Here is a 22,623-nt window from a genome sequence, read left to right as displayed (position 1 = left end):
CACAGATGATGACTGTGTGATGGAGCACACACCAGAGGGTTGGATCACAGATGATGACTGTGTGATGGAGCACACACCAGAGGGTTGGATCACAGATGATGACTGTGTGATGGAGCACACACCAGAGGGTTGGATCACAGATGATGACTGTGTGATGGAGCACACACCAGAGGGTTGGATCACAGATGATGACTGTGTGGTGGAGCACACACCAGAGGGTTGGATCACAGATGATGACTGTGTGGTGGAGCACACACCAGAGGGTTGGATCACAGATGATGACTGTGTGGTGGAGCACACACCAGAGGGTTGGATCACAGATGATGACTGTGTGGTGGAGCACACACCAGAGGGTTGGATCACAGATGATGACTGTGTGGTGGAGCACACACCAGAGGGTTGGATCACAGATGATGACTGTGTGGTGGAGCACACACCAGAGGGTTGGATCACAGATGATGACTGTGTGGTGGAGCACACACCAGAGGGTTGGATCACAGATGATGACTGTGTGGTGGAGCACACACCAGAGGGTTGGATCACAGATGATGACTGTGTGATGGAGCACACACCAGAGGGTTGGATCACAGATGATGACTGTGTGATGGAGCACACACCAGAGGGTTGGATCACAGATGATGACTGTGTGGTGGAGCACACACCAGAGGGTTGGATCACAGATGATGACTGTGTGATGGAGCACACACCAGAGGGTTGGATCACAGATGATGACTGTGTGATGGAGCACACACCAGAGGGTTGGATCACAGATGATGACTGTGTGATGGAGCACACACCAGAGGGTTGGATCACAGATGATGACTGTGTGATGGAGCACACACCAGAGGGTTGGATCACAGATGATGACTGTGTGATGGAGCACACACCAGAGGGTTGGATCACAGATGATGACTGTGTGATGGAGCACACACCAGAGGGTTGGATCACAGATGATGACTGTGTGATGGAGCACACACCAGAGGGTTGGATCACAGATGATGACTGTGTGGTGGAGCACACACCAGAGGGTTGGATCACAGATGATGACTGTGTGGTGGAGCACACACCAGAGGGTTGGATCACAGATGATGACTGTGTGATGGAGCACACACCAGAGGGTTGGATCACAGATGATGACTGTGTGATGGAGCACACACCAGAGGGTTGGATCACAGATGATGACTGTGTGGTGGAGCACACACCAGAGGGTTGGATCACAGATGATGACTGTGTGATGGAGCACACACCAGAGGGTTGGATCACAGATGATGACTGTGTGGTGGAGCACACACCAGAGGGTTGGATCACAGATGATGACTATGTGATGGAGCACACACCAGAGGGTTGGATCACAGATGATGACTGTGTGGTGGAGCACACACCAGAGGGTTGGATCACAGATGATGACTGTGTGGTGGAGCACACACCAGAGGGTTGGATCACAGATGATGACTGTGTGATGGAGCACACACCAGAGGGTTGGATCACAGATGATGACTGTGTGATGGAGCACACACCAGAGGGTTGGATCACAGATGATGACTGTGTGGTGGAGCACACACCAGAGGGTTGGATCACAGATGATGACTGTGTGATGGAGCACACACCAGAGGGTTGGATCACAGATGATGACTGTGTTGTGGAGCACACACCAGAGGGTTGGATCACAGATGATGACTGTGTGATGGAGCACACACCAGAGGGTTGGATCACAGATGATGACTGTGTGGTGGAGCACACACCAGAGGGTTGGATCACAGATGATGACTGTGTGGTGGAGCACACACCAGAGGGTTGGATCACAGATGATGACTGTGTGGTGGAGCACACACCAGAGGGTTGGATCACAGATGATGACTGTGTGATGGAGCACACACCAGAGGGTTGGATCACAGATGATGACTGTGTGGTGGAGCACACACCAGAGGGTTGGATCACAGATGATGACTGTGTGGTGGAGCACACACCAGAGGGTTGGATCACAGATGATGACTGTGTGGTGGAGCACACACCAGAGGGTTGGATCACAGATGATGACTGTGTGATGGAGCACACACCAGAGGGTTGGATCACAGATGATGACTGTGTGGTGGAGCACACACCAGAGGGTTGGATCACAGATGATGACTGTGTGGTGGAGCACACACCAGAGGGTTGGATCACAGATGATGACTGTGTGGTGGAGCACACACCAGAGGGTTGGATCACAGATGATGACTGTGTGGTGGAGCACACACCAGAGGGTTGGATCACAGATGATGACTGTGTGATGGAGCACACACCAGAGGGTTGGATCACAGATGATGACTGTGTGGTGGAGCACACACCAGAGGGTTGGATCACAGATGATGACTGTGTGATGGAGCACACACCAGAGGGTTGGATCACAGATGATGACTGTGTGATGGAGCACACACCAGAGGGTTGGATCACAGATGATGACTGTGTGGTGGAGCACACACCAGAGGGTTGGATCACAGATGATGACTGTGTGGTGGAGCACACACCAGAGGGTTGGATCACAGATGATGACTGTGATGGAGCACACACCAGAGGGTTGGATCACAGATGATGACTGTGTGGTGGAGCACACACCAGAGGGTTGGATCACAGATGATGACTGTGTGGTGGAGCACACACCAGAGGGTTGGATCACAGATGATGACTGTGTGATGGAGCACACACCAGAGGGTTGGATCACAGATGATGACTGTGTGATGGAGCACACACCAGAGGGTTGGATCACAGATGATGACTGTGTGGTGGAGCACACACCAGAGGGTTGGATCACAGATGATGACTGTGTGGTGGAGCACACACCAGAGGGTTGGATCACAGATGATGACTGTGTGGTGGAGCACACACCAGAGGGTTGGATCACAGATGATGACTGTGTGGTGGAGCACACACCAGAGGGTTGGATCACAGATGATGACTGTGTGGTGGAGCACACACCAGAGGGTTGGATCACAGATGATGACTGTGTGGTGGAGCACACACCAGAGGGTTGGATTATTATTATTATTATAATCAAGGGGAAGCGCTAAACCCGGAGGATTATACAGCGCCTGGGGGGGGGGGATGTGGAAGGCATTCAGGCTTAATTCGGGGAACTGGAGCACAGATCCAATTCCCTAAATCAAGAGCCCCTCACCAACATCAAGGAACCTTCCTTGAGGGGACCAGAGGGTTGGATCACAGATGATGACTGTGTGGTGGAGCACACACCAGAGGGTTGGATCACAGATGATGACTGTGTGGTGGAGCACACACCAGAGGGTTGGATCACAGATGATGACTGTGTGGTGGAGCACACACCAGAGGGTTGGATCACAGATGATGACTGTGTGGTGGAGCACACACCAGAGGGTTGGATCACAGATGATGACTGTGTGGTGGAGCACACACCAGAGGGTTGGATCACAGATGATGACTGTGTGGTGGAGCACACACCAGAGGGTTGGATCACAGATGATGACTGTGTGATGGAGCACACACCAGAGGGTTGGATCACAGATGATGACTGTGTGATGGAGCACACACCAGATGGTTGGATCACAGATGATGACTGTGTGATGGAGCACACACCAGAGGGTTGGATCACAGATGATGACTGTGTGATGGAGCACACACCAGAGGGTTGGATCACAGATGATGACTGTGTGGTGGAGCACACACCAGAGGGTTGGATCACAGATGATGACTGTGTGATGGAGCACACACCAGAGGGTTGGATCACAGATGATGACTGTGTGATGGAGCACACACCAGAGGGTTGGATCACAGATGATGACTGTGTGGTGGAGCACACACCAGAGGGTTGGATCACAGATGATGACTGTGTGATGGAGCACACACCAGAGGGTTGGATCACAGATGATGACTGTGTGATGGAGCACACACCAGAGGGTTGGATCACAGATGATGACTGTGTGATGGAGCACACACCAGAGGGTTGGATCACAGATGATGACTGTGTGATGGAGCACACACCAGAGGGTTGGATCACAGATGATGACTGTGTGATGGAGCACACACCAGAGGGTTGGATCACAGATGATGACTGTGTGGTGGAGCACACACCAGAGGGTTGGATCACAGATGATGACTGTGTGATGGAGCACACACCAGAGGGTTGGATCACAGATGATGACTGTGTGATGGAGCACACACTAGAAGGTTGGATCACAGATGATGACTGTGTGGTGGAGCACACACCAGAGGGTTGGATCACAGATGATGACTGTGTACACAGGTGGAGCACACACCAGAGGGTTGGATCACAGATGATGACTGTGTGATGGAGCACACACCAGAGGGTTGGATCACAGATGATGACTGTGTGGTGGAGCACACACCAGAGGGTTGGATCACAGATGATGACTGTGTACACAGGTGGAGCACACACCAAAGAGTTGAAAAAAAAAAGTTGAAGATTGAGACACTTATGCAGCATATGGGAATCTTCTTACAATCTTCAACTTGTCGGTTTTTCAAACCATTCATCACAAAAAAAAAAAAAAGTATTCTTGAAATTTGAACAATTACCGAAGAATACCTTTTCTGATAGGCTTTAAACTTTCATTGTTGATAGGCTTTATTAAATGAAAGTGAGAGTGTGCAATAACACAGGTGAGTGACCAGGTGAAAGTTCAACAATGAGTTGAATGTTGGTTTTCTTTTTCCACAGGTGAGAAATGTGAATCATCAGTCAAAACACACACACACACACACACACATACAGGAGGAGAGAAGGACAGGAGGGTTAGGGGAGACATGATAACAACATACAAAATACTGCGTGGAATAGACAAGGTGGACAGAGACAGGATGTTCCAGAGATGGGACACAGAAACAAGGGGTCACACGTGGAAGTTGAAGACTCAGATGAGTCAGAGGGATGTTAAGAAGTATTTCTTCAGTCATAGAGTAGTCGGGAACTGGAATAATCTAGCAAGTGAGGTAGTGGAGGCAGGAACCATACATAGCCTTTAGATGAGGTATGATAAATCTCATTGAGCAGGGAGAGAGAGGACCTAGTAGTGTTCATTGAAGAGACGGGGCCAGGAGCTGAGTCTCGACCCCTGCAACCACAATTAGGTGAGTATACACACACACACACACACACACACACACACACACACACACACACGTCTCAAATTACCACTACTGGAGGTAAGTACATACCGGGAGGTATCTCTTAAGAACACTGTATTATTATTGACACCCACAAGTGTATGATGTTAAGCGTCTTCCTCACACACTCACACACACTCACACACACACACACACACACACACTCATACACAAACTCACACACACACACACACACTCACACACACACACTCATACACAAACTCACACACACACTCACACACACACTCACACACACACACTCATACACAAACTCACACACACACTCACACACACACTCACACACACACACACTCATACACAAACTCACACACACACACACACACACACACACACACTCACACACTCACACACACACACACACTCATACACAAACTCACACACACACACACACTCACACACACACACACTCATACACAAACTCACACACACACACACACACACACACACACACACACACACACACACACACACACACACACACACACACACACACACACACACACACACACACACTCATACACAAACACACACACTCACACACACACTCACACACACACACTCATACACACGCTCACACACTCACACACACACTCACACACACTCACACACTCACACACACACTCACACACACACACACACACACACACACACACACTCATACACAAACACACACACACACTCACACACACTCTCACACACACACACACTCACACACACACACACACACACACACACACACACACACACACACACACTCACACACTCACACACACACACACACACACACACACTCACACACTCACACACTCACACACACACACACACACACACACACACACACACACACACACACACACACACACACACACACACACACACGCTACCACACACACTACCACACACACTACCACACACACTACCACACACACTACCACACACACACTACCACACACACACACACACACACACACACACACACACACACACACACACACACACACACACACACACACACACACACACACACACACACACACACTACCACACACACTACCACACACACTACCACACACACTACCACACACACTACCACACACACACTACCACACACACTACCACACACACTACCACACACACTACCACACACACTACCACACTCACTACCACACTACCACACTCACTACCACATACACACACACACACACACACAAACACACACACACACACACACACACACACACGTACTCATATACAACAGGCCTAGTGTCTAATCGACATGTGCCTAGGACAAAGTGGTAACTAACACACACACACACACACAACGTCTTTGAAGGGACTTGAGCTAGAGCTTGCTGCAGTTATGTTGGCGTGAGATTCGCTGTGAAAAATCTGCAGTGATGGTCACACTGGGGTCCATGTTAACTTTTTTAGTTTGTATGAATGTTATTAGGCGAGCATAGTAGAGTAGTTAACACACTGGCGTCTTAGTGCTAGCACTGGCTTGTCATGTCTTCCAGCCTCATTCCATTCATTGAAAATAGTAAGCGTATGTTGTGAGAGACAGATGTGTCACCGGTGTTAGTACAGTGTTGTGAAGTATTCTGTAATGACGACCCCTTGATGCTTCACCACCCTTTTCCCCTACCCCTTCCCATTCTCCCTCTTCTCCCCTACCTTCCTCCGCTCTTATTTCCCCCTCCTGCTTAACTCTCCCACCAAGTGCAGCTGTCGATCACCCCTCCTTCCCTGCTACCCATGTACTTCACCCCCACTCGTCGTCACACCACTCACCCCCCCCCTCCAATCACTACCACCATTCTCATCAGAACTACCACTCCCACAATTACCAAAACTAGGAAAAACACCACTAGGACCACTGTTATTTTAGACACTGCATTATATGTTTTATATAGCAACAGTACATTATATAGCAACAGTACATTATATAGCAACAGTACATTATATAGCAACAGTACATTATATAGCAACAGTACATTATATAAAAACAGTACATTATATAGCAACAGTACACTGTAACAGTATTGGAGAGATTTTCTCTGAATGAAAAAAATGTGAACAGTGATAAGAGGAAAAATGTACTAGTGGGGTGAAGTTACTGTTACTAGTGGGGTGATGTTACTGTTAGTAGTGGGGTGATGTTACTAGTGAGGTGATGTTACTGTTAGTAGTGGGGTGATGTTACTAGTGAGGTGATGTTACTGTTAGTAGTGGGGTGATGTTACTGTTAGTAGTGGGGTGATGTTACTAGTGAGGTTACCTAGAGGTTACCTGGAGGTTATTCCGGGGATCAACGCCCCCGCGGCCCGGTCCACGACCAGGCCTCCCGATGGATCAGGGCCTGATCAACTAGGCTGTTACTCCTGGCCGCACGCAGTCCGACGTACGAGCCACAGCCCGGCTGATCCGGCACTGACTTTAGGTATCTGTCCAGCTCTCTCTTGAAGGCAGCCAGGGGTTTATTGGCAATTCCCCTAATGCTTGATGGGAGGCTGTTGAACAGTTTTGGGCCCCGGACACTTATGGTGTTTTCTCTTAGTGTACCAATGGCGCCCCTACTTTTTATTGGCGGCATTTTGCATCGCCTGCCCAGTCTTTTACTTTCGTAGGGAGTGATTTCTGTGTGCAGATTTGGGACCATTCCTTCCAAGATTTTCCAAGTGTAGATTATGATATATCTCTCCCTCCTGCGTTCCAACGAGTACAAGTCAAGTGCTTTCAAGCGTTCCCAGTAGTTAAGGTGCTTGACAGAACTTATACGTGCAGTAAAGGATCTCTGTACACTCTCTAGATCTGCGATTTCACCTGCTTTGTATGGAGATGTTAATGTACAGCAGTATTCCAGCCTAGAGAGAACAAGTGATTTGAAAAGGATCATCATGGGTGATGTTACTGTTAGTAGTGGGGTGATGTTACTAGTGAGGTGATGTTACTGTTAGTAGTGGGGTGATGTTACTAGTGAGGTGATGTTACTGTTAGTAGTGGGGTGATGTTACTGTTACTAGTGGGGTGATGTTACTGTTAGTAGTGGGGTGATGTTACTAGTGAGGTGATGTTACTGTTAGTAGTGGGGTGATGTTACTAGTGAGGTGATGTTACTGTTAGTAGTGGGGTGATGTTACTAGTGAGGTGATGTTACTGTTAGTAGTGGGGTGATGTTACTAGGGGAGGTGATGTTATTGTTAGTAGTGGGGTGATGTTACTAGTGAGGTGATGTTACTGTTAGTAGTGGGGTGATGTTACTAGTGAGGTGATGTTATTGTTATTAGTGGGGTGATGTTACTAGTGAGGTGATGTTACTGTTAGTAGAGGGGTGATGTTACTAGTGAGGTGATGTTACTGTTAGTAGTGGGGTGATGTTACTGTTAGTAGTGGGGTGATGTTACTAGCGGGGTGATGTTACTAATGAGGTGATGTTACTAGTGGGGTGATGTTACTAGCGAGGTGATGTTACTAGTTGGATGATGTTACTAGTGAGGTGATGTTACTGTTATTAGTGGGGTGATGTTACTGTTATTAGTGGGGTGATGTTATTAGTGGGGTGATGTCACTAGTAGGGTGATGTCACTAGTAGGGTGACTTAATACAGCTCACTGTCTGGCCTCACAGGACTCGTCTACGTCGCTAGGACATCCCTCCATCTCCTTACCTTGCCTCAGTTTTGGGGGTCACCGCCCCCGCGGCCCGGTCCTGGACCAGACCTAATTTTATGTCATGTTTCCCTCGCCCAGGAAGAAAGTATTGTGACAAGGAAGGTTCAGAAGCTACTGCGTTGTACACATATCCATCTTCATCGTCTTTGTCCTCCTCAGCGGAGCATTATCGACAAAATCTACATGGCTTCTTTCGTAAATTATATTGGACATGTGACCAAAGGGTCTAGCCAGCCAATTATCCAGCATTCAGTCCAAGATGGTTGAAATTGCTTCTGTCAGGCTGTAGACCTCTTCAGTGAGCGCCTCATAGCCAATCAGAGGTTCTAGTTTGGTCAACTTGGGTTCCGATAGGTCTTCTTGGTGACGTGGTGGAGGGAAATGTCTGTTTAGTGGTGTGGTGGGTCTAGTGTGGTTCCCCACTGTGTGGGTGGTGTGTTGTGGATGAGGGTGGCGCTGTAGTGAGTGGGTGACACCTGGGCGGGGCCACCCACCACCACCCATTCTTGATGTGTCTATTTGGTCACCTTTGTGGTTCTTCCTGGGTGATTGTTGTGTGTGGGAGTATCCTCCCACCCCCCACACAGACCTCCCACACTCACCAACACTCTTCTAATGTGTGGGGGGTACCGTCCCACCCCCCCACACACCAACACTTCTAGTATGTGGGAGTACCGTCCCACCTTCACACACACACCAGCGCTAATAGTGTGTGGGAGTAACGTCCCACCCCCACACACACTAACACTTCTGATATGTGGGAGTACCGTCCCACCCACACACACGTCAACACTACTAGTATGTGGGAGTACCGTCCCACCCACACACGACTCCCACAATGTTAAGGCAACTTGCTAATTTAGTTTTAGGGTAAATTAAAAAGAAAATCGTGCCATGTTAGTACACACGAATATATTTTATCAGTTCGTAAACAAAATACGTATTCGAAAGACTCCATTATTACTATTAAGGTCGCCTTCTTTGACCAACCTGACTTAATAGTACGACTCTCTCTCTCTCTCTCTCTCTCTCTCTCTCTCTCTCTCTCTCTCTCTCTGTCTCTCTCTCTCTGTCTCTCTCTCTCTGTCTCTCTCTCTCTCTCTCTCTCTCTCTCTCTCTCTCTTTTACATAGGGTTTTACAAGGTTAGGTTTAGGATTCCTAATTTTATTTAGAAGCGAAGAGCTGTTACCTACATCAGCTCTCTTTCTCTCTCTCTCTCTCTCTCTCTATCACTGGCTGTCCCTCACTCCAGTGAAGACATCCCCTGGGATGTACGTATATATATATATATATATATATATATATATATATATATATATATATATATATATATATATATATATATATATATAATCGCAGACGGGCGATCTTAACTATGCAGGGGACAAGCCACGGGGGGGGGGGATCTTTAGCTCAAGTACTTTCACATTTCTCTGTGCGTCATCAGCTGTGCAATGTTGCAAGGGAGCAACCCAAGCAGGGTTGATCCCCGGAATGTCCTCCAGGAAGCCCCCCTCCACGTAGGGAGAGAGGTCTCAGAGTAGCGTAGGTGTCACCGGCCACGGTTACCCTTAGACTGGGTTAGTGGTCGGTGCCAACCCCACCCTACCATCATCCCCCTACTCCCCGTATGGGGTAGGAGGGTTTCTGAGATGTCAAGTGTGAAATTATAAGTTATAAAAAGCCAGCCCTAAGTTTTTTCTAATCGCTTATAACAGATCATGTGGTTTGAGAAAGGAATACAATGTGCTCTTCGTCCGTTTAAATGTCCTGCTCTGGGATACTGGAATGTTCTACCATGTACTCAGAAGTATCTCTTCCTAAATATTGTCTACTATTTTTCTCAGTGTCGGTTAATATGCCATACATGGGCATCTTATATGCCTATCCAATAATAATATTTATATGATCTAAATTCTACTAATACCCTTTAACCTCTCCTAAGGAGAGGTTAAAAGGTATTCTGATATCACAGTAAACAGGTGATATCACAATATGCAAAACTACTTTGAAAGTATAGTGAAATTCCAAGCGATTTCGTGACTTCTCACATTATCAAGGAACTATAAAAACAATACATCAATGGAAGGCATATAAAGTGTCGAGACCACACCTCACTATTACGTCCCACAACAAAGCAACACCTGATATGTTATATATATATATATATATATATATATATATATATATATATATATATATATATATATATATATATATATATATATATATATATAATGTGTGTGTGTCTAAAAGTATGTTAAAATTTATAAGGTACAAATGGCATATTATATACATACATTATTTACTTGGCATTTGCCTTGGGTGGTGGTGGCGGGATGGTGGGGCAGGTGCAGGGGGGGGAGTGAAGAAGTGTGGGGATGGATGTGTGGTGGGGTCGTGTGAGGGGTGGGGTTACCCCACCACCACAACCTGCATCACAGATTGTATCATTCATCAAGACAGACCTCATACTGACACACACACCCACCAACCACCCCTTCTCCCTCAACTCTCTCAGTACCTCAATCCTAACACACTTGTCCACACCCCTTCCTACACCCTTCATCATTTCTCTCCCCATACCCCTGAACACTCCACACTCCATTCCCCCATTCACCCCTCCCCACTCCCCTCTAAACACCCCTTCACACATCTTTCTCCCCTTACCCTTAACCACACCTCCCTAAACCCTACCCATTCCGCCTACTCCCACCCCTTTCACATAACCCGTGTCTCCACCCCGTCCCGCTGATAAAGATATTGTGTGTGTGTGGGTGTGTGTGTGTGTGTGTATTCACCTAGTTGAGGTTGCAGGGGTCGAGTCCTAGCTCCTGGTGTGTGTGTGTGTGTGTGTGTGTGTGTGTGTGTGTGTGTGTGTGTGTATTCACCTATTTGTACTCACCTGTTTGGTTACAGGGGTCGATTCACAGCTCCTGGTCAAGCTTCTTCGCTGGTCGCTACTAGAGCCACTCCTTGCACCATGAGCTTTATCTTATCTCTTCTTAAAGCTATGTATGGATACTGCCTCCAGTACATCATTCTCCAGATTGTTCCATTTCCTGACAACTCTGTGACTGAAGAAATACTTCCTAACATCCCTGTGGCTCATCTGAGTCTTCAACTTCCAGTTGTGACCCCTTCCTGCTGTGTCCCATCTCAGAAACATCTTGTCTTTATCCACCTTGTCTTTATCATGTCCCCCATATCCCTAATGTCTTACAGTGTTGTCAGGTTGATTTCCCTTAACCTCTCCTCGTAGGACACCACTGTAGCTCTGGGACTAGTCTTGTTGCAAATTTTTGCACTTTCTCTAATTTCTTGACGTACTTGACCAGGTGTGGGTTCCATACTGGCGCTGCATACTCCAATATGGGCCTGACGTACATAGTGTACAGAGTCTTGAACGATTCCTTATTAAGGTGTCGAAACGCTAGTCTTAGGTTTGCCAGGCGCCCATATGCTGCAGCAGTTATTTGGTTGATGTGCGCCTCCAGAGATGTGCTCAGTATTATACTCACCCCAAAATCCTTTTCCTTGAGTGAGGTTTGCAGTCTTCGGCCCCCTAGCCTGTACTCTGTCTGCGGTCTTCTTGGACCTTCTCCAATCTTCATGACTTTGTACTTCGTGGGGTTAAACTCCAGGAGTCAGTTGCTGGACTTGGCTTGCAGTCTGTCCAGATTCCTTTGTAGTCTTACCTGATCCTCATTCACATTAGCGTTACATCGTCTGCAAACAGGGACACTTCTAAATCTATCCGTTCCGTCATGTCATTCACATATACCAGAAATAGCACTGGTCCTAAGACTAACCCTTGTGGAACACCCACTCATCACAGGTGCCCAATCTGACAACTCGTCACTCGTTGTTTTCTTCCTGTCAAGTATTCTCTGATCCATTGCAGTGCCTTTTCTGTTATTTCTGCCTGGCCCTCCAATTTTTGCACTAATCTCTTGTGTGGAACTGTGTCGAAAGCCTTACAGTCCAAGAAAATGTAATCTACCTCTCTCTCTCTCTCTCTCTCTCTCTCTCTCTCTCTCTCTCTCTCTCTCTCTCTCTCTCTCTCTCTCTCTCTCTCTCTCTCTCTCTCTCTCTCTCTCTCTCTCTCTCTCGTGTGTGTGTGTACCCATAGGAAAAATGTGTAATTATTATCATTAGAAAACAGCAGTTACAATCTTTATGTAGTAGATAAGAAACTGCTGCCACTACTACCACTACTACAACTACTACTACCACTACTACAACTACTACTACTACCACTACTACAACTACAACTACTACTACCACTACTACAACTACTACTACTACTACCACTACTACAACTACCACTACTACCACTACTACAACTACTACTACCACTACTACAACTACTACTACTACCACTACTACAACTACAACTACTACTACCACTACTACAACTACTACTACTACTACCACTACTACAACTACTACCACTACTACAACTACTACTACTACTACCACTACTACAACTACCACTACTACTATTGCTACGGCTGGTGCTGCTACTACTACAACTTATGCCACCACCACCATTAACAACAACAACCGCAATAACAGTCTTTAACTATTTTTGAAGTTCCGCCAACCATTGTCTCATTTCCTGGAAAATGTCTTGATATCCTGTTCTCTCGAAACATACGATAATATATATATATATATATATATATATATATATATATATATATATATATATATATATATATATATATATATATATATATATATATATAATGTGCCGAATAGGTAAAACTAGTCAGTTAGCAAGAACTCACTTAAAATAAGTCCTTTCTTAAATTTTCTCTTATCGTTTAAAAATGTATTTTTTTTATTTATATTAATATAAAAGTTAATAATTTTGTACCATAAGTACCTTAGAAAACTTACCTAATCGTATTATAACAAGCGCAATTTAATTTAGCCTAATCCAACTAAATATATTTCATGTAACTTTACAATAATTTAATAATAAATAAACACAATGAAATATATTTTTCTCGTTAGGTTCACAATGATTTTTGCGAAATTATTGCATACACAAATTTTCGCTTGCCTTATTCGGCAAGAACAGTGTTGTAGTTTGAGCCAAAATCTCAAGTTTTACCTATTCAGATATATATATATATATATATATATATATATATATATATATATATATATATATATATATATATATATATATATATATATATATATATATATATACATATATATACATTGGTGTTGAGAGAGTGAGTCCCAGACAGTGTTGTATACACCAGGTGTGGAACATGGCGGATGGATCTGGCACCGAGGGGGGTCACTGCCCCACCCAGTGCCCCCTCGACCCCCACTGCGTGCCCGGCTGTGCCTCGATACCCCCCACGGGGAAGCACAGAGCCCCTACAGCGGCTCCTGGGGTGTCCCTGACTCCATCCTAGCCTTGTACCACCCCTGCTGTGTGTGTGTGTGTGTGTGTGTGTGTGTACTCACCTAGTTGTACTCACCTAGTTGAGGTTGCGGGGGTCGAGTCCGAGCTCCTGGCCCCGCCTCTTCACTGATCGCTACTAGGTCACTCTCCCCGAGCCGTGAGCTTTATCATACCTCTGCTTAAAGCTATGTATGGATCCTGCCTCCACTACATCGCTTCCCAAACTATTCCACTTACTGACTACTCTGTGGCTGAAGAAATACTTCCTAACATCCCTGTGATTCATCTGTGTCTTTAGCTTCCAACTGTGTCCCCTTGTTACTGTGTCCAATCTCTGGAACATCCTGTCTTTGTCCACCTTGTCAATTCCCCTCAGTATTTTGTATGTCGTTATCATGTCCCCCCTATCTCTCCTGTCCTCCAGTGTCGTCAGGTTGATTTCCCTTAACCTCTCCTCGTAGGACATGTGTGTGTGTGTGTGTGTGTGTGTGTGTGTGTACTTACCAATTTGCGTTTGCGAGGGTCGAGACTTAGTTCCTGGTCCCACCTAGACTGGCATTACTGGCTGTTAGTCTCTTGAGCCTTATCATATCTGCTTTTCAAATTGTGCGTGAAGTTGCCTCCACCATTGCCTCATTCAAGTCATTCCACTTCAACCATCTGTGTTTCCATATTCCACTCGTGTCCCTTTGATCCTGGTCCTCTTAATTCAAAAAGTTTATGCCAATCTGCCTTTTAACTCTGCTTGTTCTTATAATTACTGGACTCGTCTATGCTGTAGTGCTGTATCAAATGCTTTTATGTAGCTCAAGAAAATACAGTCCACCCAACTTTGTCTTTTTTGTTTTATTACTGTGACTGTCTTATAGTTCCAATGAATTCGTAAGACAGAATTTGCCATCTCTAAATCCACACTGGTTTTCCACGACGACTCTTTTTATCTCCAGTGTTCCAATATCCTCTTTCCTTACTATCTTGTCCAGACCTTTTGACAGTATGTATGTTAGAGACAAAGACCTGTAATTCATAACCTCATGTCTGTTCCCCCCTTTTTATAATAAATAACAACCACATTTACCATTTTAAAATTATTTGGGATTTGTCCTGATTGGAAAGATTGGCTGAATACGTTCGCTGTTGGGTCACGGTTGATTTGCATCTTCTCTCATCACCCACACCCCTCAAGGAAGGCTCCTTGACGCTGGTGAGGGGCTCTTGATCTAGGGAATTGGATCTGTGCTCCAGTTGGATCTGTGCTCCAGTTCCCTGAATTAAGCCTGAATGCCTTCCATCCCCCCATAGGCGCTGTATAATCCTACGGGTTTAGTGCTTCCCCCTTGATTATAATAATAATAATCTCATCACCCACGGAGATATGTTATCTGGTTCTCTTGCTTTGGCTAGTAACGTTAAAGTCATGTAGTAGGCTCATCAGTTTTCTTGTTGTGATGATACTCTCCAGTAGCTGTTGGTCTGTTTTGAGTATTGTGCGTTTCAGTAGTTCTCCACTTTATTCTGTGAAGACATCATTGAGTCTTGTTCCACTGTGAATACCTCTCTAAATGTTTTATAAAGTTCTCCACATACTTCCTGGTCAGTGTTTGTGAGCTCCCCTCCTTCCTTCCACAGCCTGATTACCTGCTCCTTGACCGCTGTTTTCCTCCTGCTGTGACTGTACAACAACTTAGGGTCAGATTTGGCTTTTGATACTATGTTATTCTCATATTGCTGCTGGGCCTCTCTCCTTATCCATCCATATTAATTTCTGGTTCTTCTGCTCATCTTCTTTATATAATTGTGTCATTCTCTGTTGGTGCCCCTTCCTTCTTCCTCAGCTTTATCACTTATCCTTCTTCCTCAGCTTTATCACTTATCCTTCTTCCTCAGCTTTATCACTTTATCCTTCTTCCTCAGCTTTATCACTTTATCCTTCTTCCTCAGCTTTATCACTTTATCCTTCTTCCTCAGCTTTATCACTTACCCTTCTTCCTCAGCTTTATCACTTTATCCTTCTTCCTCAGCTTTATCACTTTATCCTTCTTCCTCAGCTTTATCACTTATCCTTCTACCTCAGCTTTATCACTTTATCCTTAACATTCATCTTTTTTATCAAGTGTCTGTAGAGTAACTTTGACCTTGTATCACTTTAAAGCTGCCTTTCAGCCTCCCTTCTTATTCTTGCATATTCATTATTATTATCTCCTGCTGGCCTCTCGATTTTCTCCTCCTCGCCTTGGTCTTCCTGCATGATTGATTAAACCATGGCATCTATGTTTTTCTGGCTTCTTGTGTGTGTGTGTGTGTGTGTGTGTGTGTGTGTGTGTGTGTGTGTGTGTGTGTGTGTGTGTGTGTGTGTGTGTGTGTGTGTGTGTGTGTGTCTATGTGTCTGTGTGTGTGTGTCTGTGTGTGTGTGTGTGTGTGTGTGTGTGTGTGTGTGTGTGTGTGTGTGTGTGTGTGTGTGTGTCTTTCTGTCTGTGTGTGTGTGTCTGTGTGTGTGTGTGTGTGTGTGTGTGTGTGTGTGTGTGTGTGTGTGTGTGTGTGTGTGTGTCTGTGTGTGTGTGTGTGTGTGTGTGTGTGTGTGTGTGTGTGTGTGTGTGTGTGTGTGTGTGTGTGTGTGTGTGTCTGTGTGTGTGTGTGTGTCTATGTGTCTGTGTGTGTGTGTCTGTGTGTGTGTGTGTGTGTGTGTGTGTGTGTGTGTGTGTGTGTGTGTGTGTGTGTGTGTGTGTGTGTGTGTGTGTGTCTATGTGTCTGTCTCTGTGTGTGTCTGTGTGTGTGTGTGTGTGTGTGTGTGTGTGTGTGTGTGTGTGTGTGTGTGTGTGTGTGTGTGTGTGTCTGTGTGTGTGTGTGTGTGTGTGTGTGTGTGTGTGTGTGTGTGTGTGTGTGTGTGTGTGTGTGTCTGTGTGTGTGTGTGTGTGTGTGTGTGTGTGTGTGTGTGTGTGTGTGTGTGTGTGTGTGTGTGTGTGTGTCTATGTGTCTGTGTGTGTGTGTGTGTGTGTGTGTGTGTGTGTGTGTGTGTGTGTGTGTGTGTGTGTGTGTGTGTGTGTGTGTGTGTGTGTCTGTGTGTGTCTGTGTGTGTGTGTGTGTGTGTGTGTGTGTGTGTGTGTGTGTGTGTGTGTGTGTGTGTGTGTGTGTGTGTGTGTGTGTGTGTGTGTGTGTGTGTGTGTCTATGTGTCTGTGTGTGTGTGTCTGTGTGTGTGTGTGTGTGTGTGTGTGTGTGTGTGTGTGTGTGTGTGTGTGTGTGTGTGTGTGTGTGTGTGTGTGTGTGTGTGTGTGTGTGTATATATACTCGCCTAGTAGTTGCGGGGGTCGAATCACAGCCCCTAGCCTCGCCTCCTCAACTGGCCGCTACCCGGTCACTCTCTCCGCTCCGTGAGCTTTATCAAACCTCTTCTTAAAGCTATGTATGGATCCTGTCTCCACTACATCACTTCCCAGGCCATTCCGCTTCCTGACAACTCTATGACTGAAGAAATACTTCGTAACATCCCTGTGGTTCATCTTAGTCTTCAGCTTCCAACTGTGACCCCTTGCTGCTGTGTCCCATCTCTGGAACATCCTGTCTCTGTCCACCTTGCCTATACCTCTCAGTATTTTATATGTCGTTATCATATCCCTCTAACTCTCCTGTCTTCCAGTGTCGTCAGGTCGACAAAGCGTGTGTGTGTGTATGTGTGTACTCACCTATTTGTACTCACCTATTTGTGGTTGCAGGGGTCGAGTCCTAGCTCCTGGCCCCGCCTCTTCACCGGTTGCTACTAGGCCCTCTCTCTCCCCGCTCCATGAGCTTTATCAAACCTCGTCTTAAAACTGTGTATGGTTCCTGCCTCCACTACGTCATTTTCTAGGCTATTCCACTGCCTTACAACTCTATGACTGAAGAAATACTTCCTACTATCTCTCTGACTCATTTGTGTCTTCAACTTCCAATTGTGGCCTCTTGTTTCTGTGTCCCCTCCCTGGAACATCCTGTCTTTGTCCACCTTGTCTATTCCACGCAGTATTTTATATGTCGTTATCATGTCTCCCCTTACCCTCCTGTCCTCCAGTGTCGTCAGGCCGATTTCCCTTAATCTTTCTTCATAGGACATTCCCCTTAGCTCTGGAACTAACCTTGTCGCAAACCTTTGTACTTTCTCTAGTTTCTTGACGTGCTTTATCAAGTGCGGGTTCCAAACAGGTGCTGCATACTCCAGTATGGGCCTGACATACACGGTGTACAGTGTCTTGAATGATTCCTTACTAAGGTATCGGAATGCTGTTCTCAGGTTTGCCAGGCGCCCATATGCTGCAGCAGTTATCTGATTGATGTGTGCTTCCGGAGACATGCTCGGTGTTATACTCACCCCAAGATCTTTCTCCTTGAGTGAGGTTTGCAGTCTTTGGCCACCTAGCCTATACTCTGTCTGTGGTCTTCTGTGCCCTTCCCCTATCTTCATGACTTTGCATTTGGCAGGATTAAATTCGAGAAGCCATTTGCTGGACCAGGTGTCCAGTCTGTCCAGGTCTCTTTGAAGTCCTGCCTGGTCTTCATCAGATTTAATTCTCCTCATTAACTTCACATCATCTGCAAACAGGGACACTTCTGAGTCTAACCCTTCCGTCATGTCGTTCACATATACCAAAAATAGCACTGGTCCTAGGACCGACCCCTGTGGGACCCCGCTCGTCACAGGTGCACACTACACACACACACACACACACACACACACACACAGGTGTGTGTGTGTGTGTGTGTGTGTGTGTGCTGACCTATTTGTGGTTGCAGATGCCGAATTGCAGCTCCTGGCCCCAGTGGGTTTTTTTGTGTGTGTGTGTTTTAACATAACAGGTGTCGAGTCATAGTTCCTGGTTCCACATCGTAGCTTGTATACACTGGATGTACTTATTGCTGGCCCTCACAGACTTATCATACTTGATCTTAAAACTGCAACAACTATTCGTCTGGTTCACCCCTCTTCCTACCTTGTGCTATTACCTAACGTCCATGTGTACTGGTTTTCCTCTGATTTCAGACACCCTGACCCTGGCCTCTACCTAAACATGTATTTTTGTTCTGTCCTAATCATGTCTCCTCTGGTCCGCTTCTCTTCTGGTGTTATTAGTTGAGTTCCTTAACGTGTCTCCTCATAGGTCTTCAACTCAGCTCCAGCACCAGTCTTCTTGTAAACCTTTGAAACTTTTCTGGCTTGTGTTTTATTACGTGGGATCTCCATGCTGGGGCCGCGTACTCCAACATGGCACTGACCTCACGTGTATGTAGTTCAATGAATGAATCTCGTTGAAAATTAAAGCAACATCAAGATAAGATAGGTCTGCATATGCAGCTGGCGACGTCATTGTTGCAACGCTTCGTAAGATAGTTTCTCCATGTAAGTTGTCTGCAGTCGCATACCCCAGCCTGTATGAAGTGTGGTCTTCTCACTCACTGTTCTCATTAACTGTCACCTTTCCGACAATGTTTGTATTATGTTCAGGTCATCCTGGAGCCTCTCCGTGTTCTGTCCCTTTACAGTAGTGTGCATATTAATTGGGACGTTGATGAAATAAGACATTTATTTGGAAACTTAATGTTTAATTGGAAGATACACAGTAATGATATGACAGATAATTGATTTAGTAAGAGATATGGCTACCCTTTGCTTTTATAAGCATTGCTACTGGCATGGAATTGACCAAAGTTGAATACATTTGGGCAAGTTCTTCGGCCTGGTACCAGGTCCTAATAACAGCAGCAGTTACTCTCTCCACAGTTGAACAGTCCTGTTTCACGATCCTGCGTTTGCTTATTGCCCATAGATTCTCATTTGGGTTGAGGACAAGAGAGTTTCCAGGTCAGTTTAAAATATTTAGCCCACTCTCTTCGAAAAATTACAACATTTTCTGGAAGTGTGGCACGGAGCAAGACCCTGTTGGAAAATGCCTTCTCCATCAAGAAAGTCTCTTTCCACAATGGTATACAATACCGACAGGTTGTTAGGTAAGACACATATGCAACAGTTAGACAACTTTATTCCGCCTGGAGAAGTTCAGTTCCATAGTCAGGAACTATCTGAAGATCAAGCGACAGTGCGGAGACTTAAATACTGTCGGAAGGAGAGGTGCAGAGTAGTGGTAGTAGTAGTAGTGAGAATGTAGTGGCTACATTCTCACTACTACTACTACTACTCTGCACCTCTCCTTCCGACAGTATTTAAGTCTCCGCACTGTCGCTTGATCTTCAGATAGTTCCTGACTATGGAACTGAACTTCTCCAGGCGGAATAAAGTTGTCTAACTGTTGCATATGTGTCTTACCTAACAAAGTCTCTTTCCACAATGGGAAGCAAATACGTTACAAGGATTACATTGTATTTTTAATTGTTCATCGTTCCTTCAACACTAACAAGCCGAGATAATCACAAAACATACGCCTGTCCCAATTAATTTGCAGACTACTGTAATTTCGCATAATCTAACATTAAAACAGAATTCAGTTTCCTTTGGCAAGTCTTGTGTGTGTGTGTGTGTGTGTGTGTGTGAGAGGAGCTGATATATCATAGTCCCTTACATCGTTCTTATCCTCACGCACGCTGTATATCCCGAATGACAGACTGGTACTGTAGTACCTCACACACGCTCTATAACCCCACATTAGTACCTCACTCACGCTCATAACCTCACATTACTGTCTCACATACGCTCTGTAACCCCACGTTAGTGCCTCACTCACGCTCTATAACCCTACGTTAGTGCCTCACGCTCTATAACCCCACGTTAGTACCTCACTCACGCTCTATAACCCCACGTTAGTACCTCACACACGCTCTACAACCCCACGTTAGTACCTCACTCACGCTCTATAACCCCACGTTACTGCTTCACTCACGCTCTATAACCCCACGTTAATACCTCACTCACGCTCTATAACCCTACGTTATTGCCTCACGCTCTATAACCCCACGTTAGTGCCTCACGTCCTATAGCCCCACGTTAGTGCCTCACGCTCTATAACCCCACGTTAGTACCTCACTCACGCTCATAACCCCACGTTACTGTCTCACATACGCTCTATAACCCCACGTTAGTGCCTCACTCACGCTCTATAACCCCACGTTAGTACCTCACTCACCCTCTATAACCCCACGTTAGTGCCTCACGCTCTATAACCCCACGTTACTGCTTCACTCACGCTCTATAACCCCACGTTAATACCTCACTCACGCTCTATAACCCTACGTTATTGCCTCACGCTCTATAACCCCACGTTAGTGCCTCACGTCCTATAGCCCCACGTTAGTGCCTCACGCTCTATAACCCCACGTTAGTACCTCACTCACGCTCATAACCCCACGTTACTGTCTCACATACGCTCTATAACCCCACGTTAGTGCCTCACTCACGCTCTATAACCCCACGTTAGTACCTCACTCACCCTCTATAACCCCACGTTAGTGCCTCACGCTCTATAACCCCACGTTAGTGCCTCACTCACGTCCTATAACCCCACGTTAGTGCCTCACGCTCTATAACCCCACGTTAGTACCTCACTCACGCTCATAACCCCACGTTACTGTCTCACATACGCTCTATAACCCCACGTTAGTGCCTCACTCACGCTCTATAACCCCACGTTAGTACCTCACTCACCCTCTATAACCCCACGTTAGTGCCTCACGCTCTATAACCCCACGTTAGTGCCTCACTCACGTTCTATAACCCCACGTTAGTGCCTCACGCTCTATAACCCCACGTTACTGTCTCACATACGGTATATAACCCCACGTTAGTACCTCACGCTCTATAACCCCACGTTAGTGCCTCACACACGCTCTATAACCCCACATTAGTACCTCACACACGCTCTATAACCCCACATTAGTACCTCACACACGCTCTATAACCCCACGTTAGTACCTCACACACGCTCTGTAACCCCACGTTAGTACCTCACACACGCTCTATAACCCCACGTTAGTACCTCACACACGCTCTGTAACCCCACGTTAGTACCTCACACACGCTCTATAACTTACGTTAGTACCTCACACACGCTCTATAACCCCACGTTAGTACCTCACACACGCTCTATAACCCCACGTTAGTACCTCACACACGCTCTATAACCCCACGTTAGTACCTCACACACGCTCTGTAACCCCACGTTAGTACCTCACACACGCTCTATAACCCCACGTTAGTACCTCACACACGCTCTGTAACCCCACGTTAGTACCCCACACACGCTCTATAGCCCCACGTTAGTACCTCACACACGCTCTGTAACCCCACGTTAGTACCACACACACGCTCTATAGCCCCACGTTAGTACCTCACACACGCTCTGTAACCCCACGTTAGTACCTCACACACGCTCTGTAACCCCACGTT

General features: G+C 46.1%; 1 long non-coding RNA gene across 1 annotated transcript in view; it reads right to left on the bottom strand.

The window, feature by feature from the left end:
* LOC138854059 (uncharacterized) overlaps positions 1-7,582 on the bottom strand; it is a 28,303-nt gene extending 20,721 nt beyond the window's left edge. The window contains exon 1 of the long non-coding RNA XR_011393255.1: positions 7,447-7,582. This is a non-coding gene — a long non-coding RNA (uncharacterized lncRNA). The remainder of the gene's footprint in view (positions 1-7,446) is intronic.
* Between the last annotated feature and the right edge of the window lie 15,041 nt (positions 7,583-22,623).

Source organism: Cherax quadricarinatus, chromosome 48 (genome assembly GCF_038502225.1).
Source record: "Cherax quadricarinatus isolate ZL_2023a chromosome 48, ASM3850222v1, whole genome shotgun sequence".
In the NCBI taxonomy this organism is placed as follows: domain Eukaryota; kingdom Metazoa; phylum Arthropoda; class Malacostraca; order Decapoda; family Parastacidae; genus Cherax; species Cherax quadricarinatus.
Note: the sequence above shows the minus strand (reverse complement) of the source record. Positions and strands in the feature narration are given on the sequence as shown.